Source organism: Pteropus medius, unplaced genomic scaffold, assembly GCF_902729225.1.
Source record: "Pteropus medius unplaced genomic scaffold, Ma_sr-lr_union100, whole genome shotgun sequence".
Classification (NCBI taxonomy): domain Eukaryota; kingdom Metazoa; phylum Chordata; class Mammalia; order Chiroptera; family Pteropodidae; genus Pteropus; species Pteropus medius.
In genome coordinates, this window is record NW_024344436.1 from 1,506,423 (window position 1) to 1,526,756 (window position 20,334).

Here is a 20,334-nt window from a genome sequence, read left to right on the forward strand (position 1 = left end):
TTTTTGCTTTTTAGTGTGCCTTATAATTTTTTTGTTGACTGTTGAATATAATGTATTAGATAAAAGAAACTGAGGCAAATAGGCCTCTATTGTGAGGTTTTATCTTTTTGTGGCTAGAAATTGGGCTGTGTTTATCATTTACTGTAGCTATAGATGTTGGAGGCTAAAATTTCCTGTGGTGTCATTGTCTTTGACTTCTCTATTGTCATTGGGTTTTCCTAGAAACTTTTCTTAAATATGTTTTGAGATTTTTACTCTTTTAGTTATAATACTTATAATACTTATAAATATATAGTAACTCATATTACTATATGAGAATCCTATTGATGTGGTCCTATTGATGTAGTCCTATGATTAGGTCTTGGTCTTTTAGTAATCCTGTGCCCCTATTGTGAACTTCACAGTGTTTCTCATTTCCTCTCCCCCTCCACTGACACAGGAAAGATATAGAAGAATAGGAGTGGATATTTCCATTCCCTCACGTGGACGACTAGACCAGGCTGGAGTTAGGTATTTTCCTCCCCTTAGGTTGGTTAGGCTCTTATAGAACCCAAGGTGGTTAGGCTCTGGTAAGATAATTTCCTTTAAAGTCAGACTTTTGTTAAAGAGAACTGAATCATCTGAACATGTTTCAGGATGGTCACTTTCCCTTTCTCCTAAAAGAAGTATGAGATTTTTCTTTGCTCTTTACCCTAACAACCTGGTGAGACTCCTGAGATAAAACTCATGAAAGTGTGAGAATGCCCCTAATATTGGTGCCCCCTGGAGTTTTTAACTCTCGAGGTTATTTATATTAAGCTTCCAGAAATTCACTAATTACAGTTTAAGTTCTCCTGCTCTGGTACTAGGTCCAGACTTGGGCTTCTGCTCCTGGGCTGCTGCTATGGTAAGCTGTCATTATCTGTATATGCCTGTCTTTCCAATTTGGGGAACAGTAGTTTGCCAAAAAATTCATCCAGAGGGCTCTGGCCAATTCTAAGAGATCTCTTTACTGAGGTATGGAAAGTGTAGGAGTTCTAGGTTCAGAGGCTAACCATTTAGCTAAAGCAACTTTATTAAATGGGAAGAGCACAGCTCATCCCTGAAGTCTCAGTGCTGCGGGAATGGTAGTGAGAGAGCACATGCCTTGTGTGGGATACAAATACATTGCCAGTGTTATGGCTACTTTTGGCTCAGCAGTCAGTGTTCTCTCACTGTGACAAGGTCATGAAAAGAGGATTGAATTTGATTGGATTTTCCATCTTAATATACCTGTAAGCATTATAGAAATCCTGAATACATAATGGATATGGGATTGGGGGTCTTATATTTGGATATGTTAGACTTCTGAACTTTTTACTGTTAGGGTCATGTGAGTGCTCGATTACTCAGTGAATGATCTGGAACATTCTATTTTTATACAGAACCTGGTAGAGGGATATTCCACTTGAATAAGTAGGTTGAAATGAACTGAATTAAAAATTCACCTGACGTCAAATTACAACAGATGAGGATCAAGCATATACTATTGCAAATGAGACACAGGCAGAAACCAGACCTTCTGTTTAGTTGAAGCAAGACTTATGTTGAGGACAATGCTGGCTTAATTATAGAATAATAATCCCATGGTCAGGAGACACCATTTGGGTAAAGTTTTAGAACACCAGATGGCATGAGTGTATAAAGTTAAAACATCTGCAGATTTTTCTATATGGAATGAAAAGCAAATGAAATAAAAAAAAAAGTGAAACTCATAAAGTTTATGGGTTGGCTTTGAAAGGGGACAGGCAAGATATATGGAGAAACTGGAGAAGTTAAAAATGAGTATGGTGTACTTCAAAGAGATCAGCAACTGTGTTCTGGAACCTTCTTTTCCTCTTTTTATTCAAGAATGCTTTTCTATTTTAAAACTAATTATAGAAAATTTTGAGAACATAGAAAAGAATAAAGAAGACAATATAAATCCTGCTTAATCCTAAAACCTGAGGTAATATCTCTTTCCATTTCAATGTATATTATTAAATTCTTCCAGAAATTTTGTTTCTAATAATAGGGCTTACGCCAGGGATATCAAACCAGACCTCTCCATGGATTTAAATATTTAAGCCAAGACCTGAATGACATCTTAGTAATAGCATTGGAGATAGCACCAGCAAGGAGACTATGAGGATGTGGGAGCTTTGACTGAGGGTTCAGAGAGAAGGGATAAATTTGGGGTTTGATTGCCTCTGAGGCTATCTTCAGTTTTTCCAGTGCATTTGAAATTTGACAACAAGGAGAGCTATTAGGTAAAAGAATTCCCTCACCGTGCATTTTTGGAAAGTATTCTTTCATGAACAACTAGTGCTAGAAAATGTTAATTAATGTTCACTGGAAAACACAGTTCCATGATTAAGTTAAGTGTTGGCTGGGCTGAATAAAACCAAACAGTTTTCTTCACTGCAGAATTTCTCCTACCGTTTAACAAGCTAGTATGCAATACTAATCACTGAGACAGGAAGTAGACTAGTGTTTCTAAAATACTGACCAAGAAGGTAACGATGGAAGAAGCTACTACTCCAAAGTATATATGTTGGGGAAATTTCCTCATTTGGAATGATGCTTTGCTCCTGTTTCTAGAGATGTAGGAGGGAGAATACAAACATTCTGCAAAGGTAAGTCATGAGGCAGCTATAGCTGGGCTACCCAAATGACTTTGTCAAGCATGGAGCAGGGCACCTACTGGGGCTACCCATCAGGCTCTCAAATCTTTTAAGAGAATTAGCTGGGTGGAAAAGGAGACTAGGAGCTACTGCTTTGGAGGGAGTAAGAGGAAGAAGGTGATGAACAAGGCTTGAGTTTAAGAGAACCAGAGAACTGAGGCAAAGCAGGCACTGACCACACTAGTTCTGCTTGTGCCCATTGCAGGGAGTAAAGAAAGGAAATCAGATAATCGAAGTCTCTGAGAAACTCATTGCTCCTGGGTTATCTCATTGGGATTACACACTGCCTTTTGTAGCTAAAAGCATTCACAGTGGAGGCTCCTTCCTTGGTTTTAAAGAAAACATGTCTTAGGAAAATTGCTTTCTAAATTGGGCTGTGACGATCCAATTCACTATACTACAGGGGATTGTGTTGTTTTTAACTTCTACTTACTCTAACACTGTAATTCTCACATGGGAAATAAGGCAAATTATGCAAAGTTTATAGAGAGATTAAATAAATGAAGTCAAGATTGTAGCAGTAATAGGCAATGTGTTTTCAAGAGGGTTGTAACTATTATTTAATGAATATATATTATCTGCAGAGATCTTCAAAGGGTTAGAAAATGCACCCTGTTATTCCTATTTAGAGAAGAAGGAGAAGCTTTAGTTCAGGAATAATCTTTACTTGTGGAGGAACAGGGAAGTAGAAGAAAGGATATGAACTTTAGAACAGACTGGGTTTTAAATTTTGATTCTGTTGATACCCTTTTGCCTTCCTCCCAGGTAGGATTTGAGCCATAAATAGCTACAAGGCCCCAAGTCACAGGCATCATGCTCTCCCTTGACTGATAGCAATATGACTTGGGTGTTTTATTGTTTCCTCGAAGCCTTAATTTCTCATCTGAAAAACTGGATTAGTGATATTTAACTTATAGAGTTCAAATGAAGTAAATTTAAATATACATAAAGTGTCCAGCGAGATTCTCAAGTACAGTCTGCGGCCATGCCACCCTGAACAAGCCTGATCCAGTCTGATCTCGGAAGCTAAGCAGGATCGGGCCTGGTTAGTACTTGGATGGGAGACCACCTAGGAAGACGGGGTGCTGTAGACATAACAAATAAAAAAATAAGGGATTGTAAACTGACAGGGTCCTTGCAATCTATGAAGTCAACCAAGGGTTGCCTAAGTACATAATAAGTGACAAAAAAAGTATTCACTGAGCAAGTCATGGGCAGGTCAAGAATATTTTGCCTTCTTTGATGTTCAGCTTTACAGATTATCAGTGCTTATGTTTTCTTTAAATGACAGTAAAGGACCTTGATTACCAGTCACTAATGTTCCAGGAAAATTATTTAATCTGAGATGGCTGTATAATTTAAGATAAATCATTTAACATCTTTGTTTTCTGTTATGTATCTTTTGAAATAATTCCATTCCATCCTAGGACAAAAGAGATTGGAGTTAGGAGACCTGGGTAGGAGGCTTAGTTCTTTGGGACTTTAGACCAAGTGCTTTAACTTTTCTGAGCATCACTTTTCTCTTGCATAAAATGACAGTAATAACTGTCCAATCTATTTCACAGTAGTGCATTCAGGAATAATTGAGATACAATATTTGGAAGTACTATGTAAACTTTATAAAGCAGGATATATCTCTACACTGACATAAACAGCAAATGAGGGAGGAGAATTCACAGGTCTTTGCTGCTGAAGTCTCCGTTAAGATACAGGGACCTTGAGCTAGTAGGTAAATGACCTTGGTTCTCATTCTAACTGAATCTGCTTGTGTTATCTTAGACACGTCATTTTACTCTTTGTCTTTCATTTTATCATCTGATAAAAAATTGGGGGAGTGGAAGGCCAATCAATTTGAATAGGATATTATAATTTCTCACTGCTCTTTGTTATACAAATATTATGACTTTCATTTTCTGCTGAAATGGAGTCATCATTTCTAAGTCTACTTGGATTAAGTTGCTCGTAGAGAAATACCCGCCAGAAGCAAATAGTATAGACTAGATAAACTTGAGATATTTCTGTAAAATTACATCTTTTATATTTTCTTTCAGAGGAAGCAGATGCATAGCTTGGCCTCTTTTTCAAAAGAACTTTTTGTCCCACATTCTTGCTGGTCAGATAGCAGGTGCCAAGAAGCAAGTTTTCCCACAAAAATTTCATTTTGGCATACTGAGGATAAAGGGGTCATTTAAAAATTTCACGATCATGGGCAGGCTCACCACCTAGTTTGAAGCACAGAACCTGATTAATTGGGGTGTCACTTCCAACAATTCTGAGCTTTGGCCTTTCCATTTGCCAAGAGAAAAAAGAAAGCAACATTCCTATACTTAATTTTCACAACCTTGATCCAACAGCATGTGACCAAGTCTGGCTATTTCTCAACCATGAGTTTCTTCTCTCTATAACACTGAACCTCACTGGTTCTGATTTTCAGTTGCTGAATGGAAGTTGCATGTTAAACTAAATTTTGAATGCAAGAAACCACTCCCATACCCACGCCCTCAACATAAAACACACATGCACTCTTGCAATTTGTATTAGTCTTCTTATTTCATGATTAGCCCTCAGTCATATTTATAATGATGGTATTAATAGCAGACATTTAACAAGTGCATATTATGTGTAGGGCTTTGAATTAAACTCTTTATTTACAACACCCCTCCCAGAAACTATGAGGTCAATATTGTTGTGATTATTATTTAGACTTTATAGATGAAGAAACCAAAGCATGAAGAGACTAAATCACTTGCCCAAGGATACACAGGGATTGAACTGGTTCTCAAATCAAAGTATTTCTCATCCCAAATCTCAAGCTTTTGGTCACTCTCCTCTATCTGCTTCTACACATATGCCCAAATTTAAAATCTCAAACAATCAAATCTTTTTCAAGCCCAAAGACCTTGAAGCCCTAATAAAATAATAACTCTTAAGCATTTATTATGAATCTTGATTTGAGTCCCTTTCTAGTTAAGAAGCAAGGAGTGATCTCTAAGCAGGAATGAGCACTATATTACATGTTAAGCAATATAAAATTTCTGTTTGTTGGCCATTTTTAACAACAGAAATGGCAATTTAATACGGATTTACATAGCCAAAGAATTTTTTGTTTAGCACTAACCAGGATATTTCAAACAGGAGCGAGACAGGAAGTGTAAGCATGTGAAACATTAGACATAAGGCTTTGGAGACATCAGGACATGGGAAGAACAGGAGATGATTGGCCTTGCCAAAAGGCATTAACATAAAATAAAGATAAACCAACGTGCTGGCCAAAAAAATACATGTTGCTGGTTTTCAACCATTACATAAGCAAACAGATTTACCAGTAATAGGGAGAATCAATTGATGACTGGAGTTTTCAGAAAGCTTTACAGAAATAGAGAATCTGAGATGAGCCTTTTAGGAAAGGTAGAATTAAAATAAGTGAAGTTACAGTTAAATGACCACAGATCATTTATTTTAAAAGTATCCAGTCTTGTAATATTTTACTACAATGTAAGAAGACGTGAATAAACTCAGAATTTATATAATAATATTTTGGAAAAATGTAACACCACGCACATTTCAGTTTCAATAGATTCTACCCAATATTATGATGAATTAACAAATATTCATCAAATACCTCTATGTGCTCAGTGCTGAGCAAAATGTTCAAGAGATAGAAAGTATAACTCGACGTTCTTGGGCTTACAAAATCAACAATTTGATTTTTAAAAATAATTTAAAATTTTTTTCAGAGTTGTTATACAATATTACATTAGTTTCAGGCATACAAAATAATGATTAGAAATTTATATAACTTACAGAGTGACCACCCCAATAAATCTAGTACCCATCTGCCACCATACACCCCTGAGTTTTGTTGTACATCCTAGCTGGTATTGATATCAAGGAGAAAAGCCCAAATTGATTTTGGTGTGGAATTTGCTACTTCAGCCTTTTGTTGAAATTAGTTCCTTTTCTTGTCAAATGGTGTCAGTCTTTTTACATCCAAGGCCCTGCTTGCCTAACTGGCCAGAAAGAACCTCGCATCTTCTCATAGCCCTTCCAGGGAGAGTTTGATCTCACTCTCACAGTCATTCTTGGGAGGGGGAGGTGCCGCTCAGCCCAAATTAAGGCAATGCTGAGAGTGACAAGTAAATGAGTGCAGGGCTACTCTGGCTCTGTCTGCCCTTTCAGAAAGTAATCAAGTCAAATTATCTATGAGAAGAAGCTAGGCTCATGGCTGGAGGGAGCGTGCAAATGAAAACCAGATTCATACGGAGGCTGACTTGAGAAAGCCCAGGAGCTTTATTTAAGGGGGGGATAAAAAAAAGAATACATGCTTTCCTCCTACCCCCAGGCTCTGTTTACTTTTAAATACTTTGCTTTCTATCTTGTTCATTTCTCCCCCTCCGTTTGTTTGTTTCTGTCTTGAGTCTTCTTAAGTTAGGGTGAGGACTCCAAGATCAGGTGGAGGAGAACCTCTTGGTGTGAGCATGAGGAAGGAAGTGGAAAGGAGTCGGGGCTCTGGAATGCATGTGCCTGGGCTCTGGGGTGAGCTTCCAGTGAAAATGAAGGAAGGGACCAGAACTGGTTCGAGTCCAAAGCTGCATATTGCAGCTTTGGGTCCAGACTGTAGATTATTTGTGGGCCCTGTAAAGTGCCACTAGTTCTCCACTGGGCAATTTTACTTCCCAGGAGACATTTATCTGAAGATACTTTTGGTTGTCACAGAATTGAGGGGTTTTGTTACAGGTATCTATTAAATAGAGGCCAAGATGCTGCTAAACATCCTACAATGCACAGGACAGCCTCCGTCCCCCACCCCAACATAAAATTATCTAGCCCAAAATGTCAGTAGTGCTCAGACTGAGAAAACTGTTTGACTAGGGGGCAAATGACAGCCTAGGCGTTAAGAAATGGGGGATGGAGCACCCTCTGTGGAAACCCTCTTATTTTGTGCTTTGCATCTTCTGTGCCTTATTTGAAATGGGAGGCTGGAGTCACATTAGAAGTGACCTCTCCTGTAATGATCTCTTCTCCTTGGAAACAGAGCAGTAGTGATGTAGACACTATGGATTCTCTTAATGGACTATAGTTCTTATAGTCCCACCAAGAACCAGAGTTCCTTTTCTAAACAGAACAGCCTACAAGAAGCACCTCTCTAGCACAGTTCTGGGCACCTACAACATCACCTTCTTCTTCCCTCCCCTCACCTGAATGCGTGTCCAAGTGAAGTCAGGAGGACTTCAAAGAGGAAAAGATGCCCCAATGTGGTCATCTCTATGGAACTGTGTGGAGAGAAAGGTACAAATCTAATTACTGTGCCTTAAGGTTGCATGCCACTTGGCAAATGAGTCTCTGAATCTCAGGCATTGCTAGAGAGCTTGGTGATAGTTAGCACATTTTTACTTGGGACAATCTCAAATGGTTTAGCAGTGGGAAGGAGGCAGCTAGCATGGCGATGGTATCACCATAATGCCCCTTGGTGCCTAGTTCACTTTATCTCCTGACACAAGTCCTTTCAGATGCTTCATCTTTCATGGTGATCAGCCCTTCTAAATTGCTTTTACAGTATCTAATGCAATTCACAGAGTCAATCTCTGCTTCAGACTTTGTGTATTCTTGTCAGGAGCTTTCCACCTTTTCTCTTTATAACAGAAAATACAGTTCAGCTGGGTTTATTGTTTCTAAGCTCCAGAATGACAGACAGGAAACTGCTTATCTCTGGAGCCCACTTAGAGTTTAAGAAGCAAACTCAGGGGGATGAGGTGATGGTGTTAGCCCATGTCTTAAGGGAGAGAACTCCACAGGTGGTTGTAGTGATCAAATGCGCAATTATCCATACTTGATCAGGTGAGTCTGGGAATGAGTATTCCAATTCTTAAGGCTCTCTTTTCCTTACACTAAGCTGGAAGGTATGGTATCCCATGTTAGACTTTATCAGGGGGCAACAGGAGTGAGAAAAGATAGCTTTACTTATAAGAAAACTTGATTTAGGTACAAATTCTTATCTTTTCCCTTCTGCTCTTTTTTCCTCAGCTAATGTGCTTGTGCATGCTCTCTCTCTTTCTCTCTTTCTCTCTCCAAAAGCCCTCGTTCAAAGGGATTTTACTTTGCCTTGGAAAAAAATACCACTTCACATTTCCAAAAGTCTTACATGCTGGCAAAGAGGCTCAGAGGGTGGCTTCAGCACTGACGGGCTTGAACAAAACGGTTTGGGAATGCAATGAATGTAACTCAATCAGAAGCATGTGGGTTATATTTCTCTTAAAATCCACACCATTTTAAATGAAAGGAAGAAGCATTAGATCAAAGAGATGCTGAATTTTGTTCTGCCTCAAAAGACCATGGGCAAATTGTTCACCTCGCTTGTTTTCAGTTTTTACTCTATAGGGAAAGGAGGCTATACTAAATAATCTTTTATGCCCCTTCTCATCTGACAGTCTAGCTTTCTGAGCCAGAATTCAACCTGTTCACTCTTTTAGCTTTTCTTTTGTGATGGAAGTGGGGTTCCTGACAGGTCAATGAGGAAGAAACCTGAGGGTAGATTTGTCCAGTGGATAATTCCCATTGGTCTTCACTCACCATGAAATAAAGAAAAAAGAAAAGAAAAAGAAAAAGAAAAATGAAACAAATGAAACTCTCAAACACATAAGCCATCTGGAATTGAAACACTTGTTTGGTTTTCAAGGAGGGAGCAGCAGTGATTAGGTGTTTCAAAACAGCCTCTGCAGAGTCTGATGGAGAATCAGGAAATTTCACTGTTTTAAAGGGCTGAATTATGCTTACTTGAATGAAAAGCACAAGGAGTTGAGGAATTTACACCACATACCACCCTACAGCCTTTTGTTCAGTTAGCCTCTGCAAGGAATAGTGGCATGAATGATTCCAAACAGATGCAGGAAGAATAACAGTGTGGTCTGAATAAAGGGGCAGCTAATATATGAAACTACACTTTTATGGGGCCGCTCATATGGTCTTAGGAGATGAGGAGATGATGGAGTTTCACTTTGCTACAACCATTTTAGCCTCGTGGAGCAGATACTGCTCTGGCCTCTGGTAACAAACATTACCTCAAAAACGCAGCAGCAATCAGGGTTCATCAGTTGCAACTCTGGTTAATCAGCTATAATATCACTATATTCTTCATTCATTCAAGAAATATTGTTTGAGTGCCTATATAGGTCAGGCAATTAGCTAAAATGCTAGAGATGCAACAGGGAAAAAAAGAGTTGCAGTTCCTGTCTTCAAGGAACTTACAAAGAAGTAATTAAAAAAAAAAAAGTTTAAGGGCATGATGTGACAGCCTTGTGCTAGGTGCATGATAGATCTGTCTTATTTAATCTTCTTGTCCAACAGCTATATTGTTATAGTTGAATAAACAGATGCTCAGAGAGGTGAAATAATTTGTTTAATTCCACTCGCCTGGTCAATCGATTTCAAAATCCTTCAGCTCTTTGCAACCTGTCATGGTCTCATTCATAAGAACTTAACCCCTGTGAGACTTAAGTTTACTCATCTCTATAGTGAAGAGGCTGGAAATAATTATTTAGAAGGCGTCTACCAAACGGAATATTTATTTGGCCACTAGCAAATTTTGGGAGTTCTTCTTCCATATTTGAATTTCTTAAAATATTTTTTCCTTTTTTAGATTCTACACCTCTTTTCTTTCTTGGATTATTTTTATTATTTCTCTGAAATCTCTTCTTCAATATCCTTTGCCAGTTCATTTTCTTTAGTTCCTTTGAAATGTTGGTGTCGCCAGAGATCTCATTCTGGATCGTTCTTTCCCCACCTCCTACCTTTCTGTGATAAGATAACCAGTTCTACTATTTCTGTCCCTCTCTCACATGCAGATGGTTCCAAGGGTATAGGTCCAGACATTACATCTGTTCTGAGTTCTAGTCTGATGTTTTTAACTTCCCCAGAAATATGTCCATGTGTTGTTGCACAAGCATCTCACTCTTTGTGATAGATTGACCCTCAGCATCCATTGCAACCTTCTCATATGCTTTTCAGTACTTCAGAGGCTGGGACCCATATGCAGTATTTTACAAGGTATAAATCATGTCCCACTTAGAACTCGCACAGTATTTAGAAACTGGGAGAGAAATGGCCATAGCTTGCTATTGTTTCTGATGTTACAGCTGGTAGCTAATATTGTGATGGTTTTGTTTTTATTTTTATTTACTTATTATTTTTGTTTTTTGGCAATAGCATTGCAATTACTGACTTCACAGGTGTTGACAGGCATTTTGGGGGTGAGAGCATCCTGAAACTTGTATTACAGCTCCAACTAGGTGTTCTTTTTTAATTTTTAAAATATTTTATTAAAGTATAGTATACCTACAGAAAAGTGCGCACACCATGCATTTGCAACTTGACACATCACACAAACTGAGCACATGGACACACATGTAATGGCATCCATTTCAAGAAACAGAGCATGACAGACCATATACTAGAAGCCCCTGCCTCAGTTACTCCATCTCTTGCAAAGGGTTCACCACTGTCCTGGCTTCTAACTGTATAAAGGAGTTCTGCTTGTTTTTTGGATATTATATGAATCAAATCATATACTGTATATTATTTTGTGTCTGACTTCTTTCCATTCAACATTATCTTTGTGATACTCACTTAGCTGTGAAGATCATTTATGCTAAATGTTATATATGTCCTATTTTATGAAGTTACCACAATTTCTAAATTCTACTGTTGATAAGCAGTTGGTGGTTTTCTGTTTAAAAGCGCTACAAATAGTGTTACTATCATCATGCTAGAACATATTTTTGGTAAACACCATATGAATATAAGTTGGGTGTATACAAGGGAGTGAAATTTCTGGGATGCGTATGTTTAACCTAAGTAGACACTGTCAAACAGGTTTTAAAATGTAATTCATTCTACCAGTTTACATGCCACTGGCAATATGTTTGAGTTCCAGTTGTTCCTTATCCTTGCCGACAGACACTACATTCCATCTTTTTCTATTTTAGCTATTCTGGTAGGTTTGTTATGACCTCTCTTTGTGGTTTTAATATCCATCTCTCTCGTGACTAAGTTGAGCACCTTTCCATATATTTATTGGACATTTAGTTTCACTCAATCAATGTCTATTCAAATCTGTCTTTTTTCACTGATTTGTAAGAATTCTTTATACATTTTTAATTCTTTATGGATTTTAACATACAATAAAGTTCTTTATTGGATAGATGTATATTAAAGTACTTTGTGCTTTGACTTTTCCATCTCTTACTGGTGGTTTATTATAAACAGAAGTTAATTTAATTATAGTATAATTTATGTACTATACTAATTATATACTAATCATTTATGATTAGTATTTTTGTGACTTATTCAATGGTATGGTGTTCTATGTTTACTTATAAAACTTTATTGTTACATTTATTATTTAAATCTACTGCTACCTACCTGGATTGATATTTGTGTATAATAAAGAGATTCCAAGGCACATATTTATTCATTTAGCTGTCCAGTTGACCCATTGTCATTCATTGGAAAAATCATTATTTCCTCCTATATTGAAGTGTCATATATGTGATACATTAGGGACTAAGTATGTGAGTTTATTTCTATATTTTCTATTCTGTTTCATTATCTATGCAATAATATTACAGTCTTAATTATGATTGCTTCATAATAGGCCTTAATATCTTACAGTGATTCTCCCAGCTTTATTTTTGATTATTCTTGGCCCTTTGCATTTCCAAATTTCTGCAGACATCAGCTTATCAATTTGCACACAAACACACACAGGCATACACACCTGCTTGGATTTTAATTGGGATGTTAAATCTCTAGAGATTATTAGTGAAGAATTGACATTTTTCCTGCATCATGTCTTCTGATCCATGAGAATAATATATACTTCCATTTAATTAGGTCCTATATAATTTATCTTAATAGTGTTTTGTTGTTCCCAGCGTAGATATAAATTCCAGCTCAGGAATAAATTCTTCAAATTCATTCCTGAGTATTTGATTGTTTTCATGCTAATATAAATGGTATAATTTTAAATATTGGATTTTATTTGTTTGTTGCCAATTTATAGAAATGCAATGGGTATTGCACATTGACTTTCTATAGTGTTCTTGCTAAATATTACTAATTTTCATAGCTTTTTGTATTCTATTTGATTTTTTATGTATAAAATCATGTTGCCTATAAATAATACATTATCTTCTTTTTCATAATTATAACTCTTTTTTTTTCTTAATTGCATTGGCTAGAACTGGACACAATTTAAAAAAAATAGTATTAGCATAAATCAGGTCTTGTTGCTGAATTCAGAGAGAGAGAACTTAACTATTTCATCATGAAATTGCAGGATTTTAAAAATATAGATTCTTGATTTAAGTAAGACCTATTCCTAGTTTGTAGAAGTTTTTTTTATTATGAATGGGTATTGAATTTTGTAAAATGATTTTGTTACATCTAATCTACCGACATTATAGTGTGATTATTTTATTTCAGTTTGGAGAATTACATTAATTTATTTTTAAATGTTAAACCATTTTGAATTCCTGAAAGAAGTCTCAATTTGTTGAACTGTATTATCTTTTTTGCCTGTTATTATATTTAATATGTTAACTTTTCAAAGGATTTTTCCATTTATGTGTATGAGAAAGCTTGGTATATAATTACCCATATTTGTTATATCCTTGTCAACTTTTGGCGACAAGGCCTTAAACAAGAAATTGGTATATGCTCACTTTTTCTGCTATCCAGTAGACTGTGTGAGATTGAAATATTTGGAAAAATTCACCAGTTGAATTCTTTCAGCTTTGGTAAATGACATTACTTTTAAAGGAATTTGTTCATTTCATCTAAATTGTTCAATTTATTGACATAAAGTTGTTCATTATATTCTCTAATTATATCTCATATTTCATTTCTTATGTTATAATTTGGGTACCCCATCCCCTTCCTTAATCAGTTTTGCATGTTATTGGCTTTTAGGACTAAAATTTTCCTTTCTCTTACTGTCCTGTTAGTTTTTTGCTGTCTCATAAAATGAGTGGTGAGTAATAATTATTTATAATGCTGTAAAGTTTGTATACAATAAAAATTATTTATTCTTTAAATATTTGGTAGAACTCACTTGCAAAATCAACTAGAACCATAGATTTTCTTTCGGTAAGGTATAAAGTTACATACATATTTATTACTTAGAAATAAAACAATTCAGATTTTTTAATTTTTGTGTTAAGTTTTGAGTTATATTTTTCTAGGGATGCTTCCATTTAAGTTTCCAAATTTATTGACACAAGTTGTTAATAATGTTATCTTATTATATTTTAAATATCTATGCTATCTGCAATTATGGCCCTTTTTAATTTCTAATGATAATTATTTGTTTTCGTCTTGCTCAGTCTCATCAGAAATTTGATTAAACAATTTATAATTTTATATAGTGAAATTGATATAATTTTAATCCTTTCAAATTTGTTGAAGCTTGTTTTATGGCCTAGAAAGAAACAAGTAAACCGAAATACAATATAGTGTAATGGGCACTTTAAAAAGCATGAAAAGATTTCTGTGACAGTACATCAATGAGATGTCTAAACCATTCTAGGGAAACATAACAGGCTTCTAAGACAAAATGGGGGCTAAGCTAACATTTTAAGGACAAATAGGAGTTACCTGGCAAAGAATGTGTGAGAAAGGAAATGATATTTCTAGCAAAGGAAATAGCAGATGCACAAAAACAGAAGTGAGAGAAATCAGAGTGTGGGGAGTGAGAACAGTTCTACAGTGGTAGAAATATTGGTTGGAAACAGAGGAGTAGCAAACTCGAAAGCCTCAGTGCTTAGATGGAAAATTAAAAATATAAAGGCAGAATATGAAAGAGTGGAGAATAAAGAGAACTGTGGCAACTGGAGATTTTAGGTGAGGCCAAAGCTTAGGCAAGGTACTGGATAAACAAAGCACTCTACAAGCTGGAGTTGAAGTCCACGGGCCGGTAGTGTGCTATTTTATGTTAATGATTTGATTTTAAAATGTATATAATGATAAATCATTTGAACTTTATCTTCAGACAATGAGAAAACAGTGAAGAATTTTAAGCAGGGCAGTGACAGAATGATATTTGTAATACAAAACAAAACAAAGCAACTCTCTGGGCTGTAGAGAAGATGGCAGCTTGAGCATGTACAAGTAAAGGTCCATATCCATAATTATTATCAAAGTGACCAAAAAATAAAGAAGAGAAAAACTCTGTCACCAATCCTGAAAATTAAGAAAAGGTAGCATCTTGATCCTAGAAATTTTAAAAATTTGGTTGTAACATAATATATTGAACTGTAGCGGAAAAGGTAGCCTAATCATTGTCTACCCAGGAGGGAAAACTTTGCCTTAGAAGACATGTCCCATCAATATAACACTAACAATCTTAATTCAGAGCAGCAGGGACTGGAGCCACGAATAATTCAGTGCCATATTTAGATCTCAAAGCCACCTCTGGAAAAGGCAAGAAGTTTCATAAGCCACTCTTGTCCAGTTTCAAACAACATACTTCTATTCCAGTTAACACAGATGACCATGACAGATAAAAAATGGAGTTCTAAGACTGACTACTGAAAAAAATAGCCATTTCACAGTTGGCTTCAAAATGCTACCCAGTAACTGGAAAAGAGATGTTCGTATCCTAACCCCATTGCTTCAATTTGAAGTCTTACTCTATTTCCCCTGTATATCTGCTCAGGACCTTCAACTTTAAAATGTTATAATTGATCTAAACATATATCGTCTGAAGATAATACAGTCTAATAGAGTTGTTCTGTTCCTTTTCAACTTCAAATACTATAAATATAGTCTACCCTCTCTCTAAGGATAAGCAGAAGAAAATAATCATTTATTTTGAAAACATAATGTAAGTCAAAAAAATTAAAATCTATCTACGGAGGCAGAGCAAATAATCTCCCATGAAGTACATAGGAGATTAATAGGAAACACTTAAAGTCATGTTCTTTCATATTGGGGGGCGGGGGGGTGGTAGGGTGGGAAGAGACTGCACCAATAAAACTATGGCACATAATCTTAAAGAAAAAACAATTTGTAGTCAGAAGATACTGTACAGAGATTAAAAAAGAGAAAATTTTCACATTAAAAACAAATCATGATTGAGACAATGAATAGGAATTTGAATTTTGATTAAAACTGAACACATTACAAAAGTATAACTTAAAAAATGTTTGTGAAATGCAGAAAAAGGGGGTAAAAATAACAAGAATATATGTAATGTATACCTGGTTTTGGATATTTTAAATACGACTAAATTTCAAAAGATAAGTACAGCAAAAAAAGATAAGAAATTATAAAAAATAACAAAAACAACCTTTTTAAATCTAAATAAAGATCTGAGTTTTTATAATCTAGTGGATCACTAAAAGCCAGATTTACAAAAACGAAAAAGTGTTAAGAGTTTCAGGTAAAATTTTAATGAGGCAACATCTTTTAAGAAACCAGATGGATAAACATACATGGTTTTAATGGTCAAATTTCAGTTGGTTTCACTCTGTCTGCAACATTTTAGTTCAGAAGACAATGGTATTATGGTAGAAAGATGATGACACCAAAGTTCCACGTGAATAGAGTGTATAAGTAAGGGCAGGAAAAAAGAACTTCAAGTTGTAATATTCTTAGAAAGTATTCTATTCAATTTCAGAAATTTCTAAATCAAAGTTACTAAAAAAACTATTTCTATTGACTAAGAGATAAATCAAAATAAACTCAAAAAAGGAAAGGTTGTGCTTTTATAATATTTATAATGAGAAATGATATCAGCAAATAGTAATTACTATGTTTACAGTAATGAAATTTAAATGTCAACAAAATTTTTGAAATAAAATGTAAATTATAAATAATTAAAAAGCAACATCTGAAATAAGGGGTTATAGTAAACAAAAATTTAAAAAACGTGGACGGAAATTTGGTTGTATACTGATTTTTTATTTCATATAAATGGAAGGCGATGTACTTTAATCATTTTACAAATTGAAAAGCAATAATAAGTTTGAAAATATATCTAAAATCTTAAAACCACCTTTGACAAAATTTTTAAAACAGCACACTAAGTAACTTTCAAAATGTCAAACGAAAGCAAAGCAAACATTGTTTGAATCAAAAGTGACTTGTGTTAAAAAAAAGACATCAAAGAAACCTAAAGAGCAAGGCATTACACAGGTAATAAAAGCAAAAATTTAATTAAAATTTTAATTAAATTAATGTAAATTGTATTTAAATTAATTAAAATGCAATTTAATTAAAAACTTCTTAAGAGGCAAAGACTCACTCGAGGTAAAAAAAATATATATATATATATATCTCCACTTGTGTGCTGTTTGTAAGACACAAAGGAAATAAAAACAAAACCTAAATCCCACCCCCCAAAAAAGAAAGTAAGCAAGGTAGGTAGTATTAATAGCATCCATAATAGAATTCAAAGAAAATATTTTTGTTAAAAAGTAATTTTTTGTTAAATATTGTAATGTACTTCGAATATATGGTAGGATACAGTGGCTATTAACCTTTATATTTTCAAGAACAGTTAACATATAATGCAAAAGCATGTAGAAATAAAAATATTTGGCTAAATCATAACACAGGGTATACATTGTTCTCATTCTTTGTCACATCAAGTATTTGAAATAATGAAAGAAATTGTTTGAACTGTACTCTTAGATGTGCTCATTTGAATTGTGAGAATTTGATTTATAAGAAACCTAGCATCTGTATTTCAACTCTTGTGCAGTCTACAGAGGAGCTCAAAACTGAGAGAAAAACAATAACGACAATGTAATTATATTTGTAGTTTTATACTAGAATCTGTTACATTTACTTTTTTCACAATACTTATGATTCGTTAGTAATCATGTCATATATCATTCTCTAATGATTTCATATATCATGTTTCTAAAATATAGTGTTTTCATTTCTTTCTTTTCTTTTTTGTTTTAATTTTTTATTATTATATTAGTCTGAATTACATGAATTATGGATATTATACATTATATTTTATTTACATGATTTTAGATGTATGATCGGTAATAGCTATCAATGAAAGAAAAACACCATAAAGTAATTAATTAGATGAAAGATAACTTTTAAGATTGTGTTTTATTTGCCTACTGAGAGAATTATGTCTATTTGAAGATTTTATAATAATTTGACTAAAATGGCATCAATATGGAAATTGAGGAGCATAGTTGTCCCATTGAAATTGATACTATTGACCTGAGATATTTAACCTACTGTAGGGTTTTCATGAATTTAATATGATTGAAAGGCAGAGATGAAAATATATGCACCTATAGTAAATAAGCATATTTTCTCATTCATAGAACATTTACAAAATGCTGTTACTTAATGAAAAAAAACATTATATACCTCAAAATTAAAAAATAATCATTATCTTCTGAAGTCACAATAAATTCGAACTGAAAAGAAACACTTTTTGAAAAACAACTCAAACTAAGACCTTTGAAATACTCTCCCAGTAACTTTTGGATCATAGGAAAAAACAAATCAAGAAATAGAGAGTAATGAGGAAACAATAAAAAATGTTAAGTACATATCAAAATATCTAGAATGCAGACATACAGAAATATTAAAATCAAAGTGTATATTCCTAGATATTTTTATTTCTACCAAAAAAAAGTGACAATAAACAAGCTAATTTTTTGAGTAGAGACATAGAAAAAGAATCTTATTTATTTTTATTTATTTATTTTTTTAGGCAAGGCAACCCTTGGTTGACCTCACAGATTGGAAGGACCTTGTCAGCAGCTTATAATCCCTTATTTTTTTTATTTTTTATGCCTACAGCACCTGGTCTTCCTAGGTAGTCTCCTACCCAAGTACTAACCAGGCCCGACCCTGCTTAGCTTCTGAGATCAGACGAGATCGGGCTTGTTCAGGGTAGCATGGCCATAAACCAAAAAGAGTCCTAAATGAGAAGGGAGGGAAATAATAGAAGGAAGCTTGCTCGCATTTGCTGGAAGGAATAAAGAATAGCAGAAAGAGTAAACATTTGGGAAAATATAGAGACCATTTTATCTTTATTTTTCTATATATTTTTACATTTATAAAGACAATTATTGATAGATTAAATACAAAAGAGCAATGTGTTTTAAGGTTTATAAATATGTAGAAACAAAATACATGAGGACAAGTTTATAACACATAAGAGGTAACTGCAATTATACTGTTGTAAGATTACATTGTGCACTAGTATAATATTTGAAGATAAATATTGTTAAGGTAAAGATGCATAATATAGTCTATTGAACAATCATTAAAAGTAACAAAGTATAACTAAAATTTCAATACAGGAGATAAATACTAAAAAAAGTCTTGATTGATTTCAAAAGGGCACAAAAGGAAGAGGAACAAGAAACTGATGAAACAAATAAAAATGACTACCAAGATGGTAAGCTTATACGCAAGTTTATCAATAATTAAATTAAAAGAAAATAAATAAAACACTTGAATTAAAGGGCAAAATATATCCAAGTGGATACAAAAGCAACATCCAGCTAAATATTGTTTACAAGATGCACACTTTGAATATAAGAGTGGAAAAAGTCATAATATAAATACTAATTATAAGAAAACTCTTATACCTATGTTAGTTAGTATCAGGAAGGATAAATTTCAAGACAAAGGACATTACCAAAGATAAAAAAAGACATGTCATCATGAAGACACAACAATCACAAGTACATATGAACCAAAACAGTTCTTTAGGTACAACAACAAATGGACAGAGTTAAAGAGGAAAGAGAAAAATACACAATTGTATTAGAAGATTCTAACACTATTTGACAAAAAAGTAGAAAAAAATCAGTAAAGATATAGAAGATTTGAAAAACTATTATTAACCGATTTAACCTACTTGACATGGATAAAACATTACAATAAAAATTAAAAATTATGAAAACTTTAAATTAAAAAATGCACATAGTTCGCAAGTGTGTATGCAACGTTCACCAAGACAGACCACATACTAAGTCATAAAACACATCTAAATAAATTTCAAAAGATTGAAATCATTGAGTGTGTTCTCTGACCTCAACAATATTAAAGGAAAAATCAATAACAAGAAGACATCTTTTAAAATCCCTAAATACTGGAAAATTAAGCAACACGTTATTAAAACAATCAATAGGTCCAAAAGAAATGATTCTTTTGAACTGAATGATACCGAAGAGACAGCATGTCAAGTTTATGAGATGCAGCTAAAGTATTGTGTTCAAGGAAATTTATAGTGCCTATGTTTGGGAAAAGAGAAAGATTTAAAATTCTTTTTTTTAGAGCCTCTACATTAAGAAGTTCAGACAAAAGAGAAGTGGAGGAAAAGGAAGAAGAAGAGGAAAAAAAGCTAATAAAACCAGAAGAATTAATGGAACAAAATAACAAAAGTAAATATTCATAACAATAAAATAGCAAAAAAGGTAAAAATTCAACAAAATGAAAAGTTGGTTCTTTGAAAAGATTAACAAAATTGATAAACTCCTTAGACTGAAAAAGAATAGAAGAAAAGCACAAACTACTAATAAAAGAGGAATAATTAAAGAGGGATATCATGGTAGATTCTATTGTCATTAAAAGAATAACAGGGCAATACTGTGCAAACTTTATTCTAATA

The 20,334-nt window shown here is 34.1% G+C and overlaps 2 pseudogenes; one reads left to right on the plus strand and one right to left on the minus strand.

Annotated features, from left to right (window-relative positions):
• The first annotated feature begins 3,656 nt into the window (after positions 1-3,656).
• On the plus strand, positions 3,657-3,775 carry LOC120610570 (uncharacterized; annotated as a pseudogene).
• Positions 3,776-18,503: 14,728 nt separating this feature from the next.
• LOC120610591 (uncharacterized) lies at positions 18,504-18,622 on the minus strand (annotated as a pseudogene).
• Between the last annotated feature and the right edge of the window lie 1,712 nt (positions 18,623-20,334).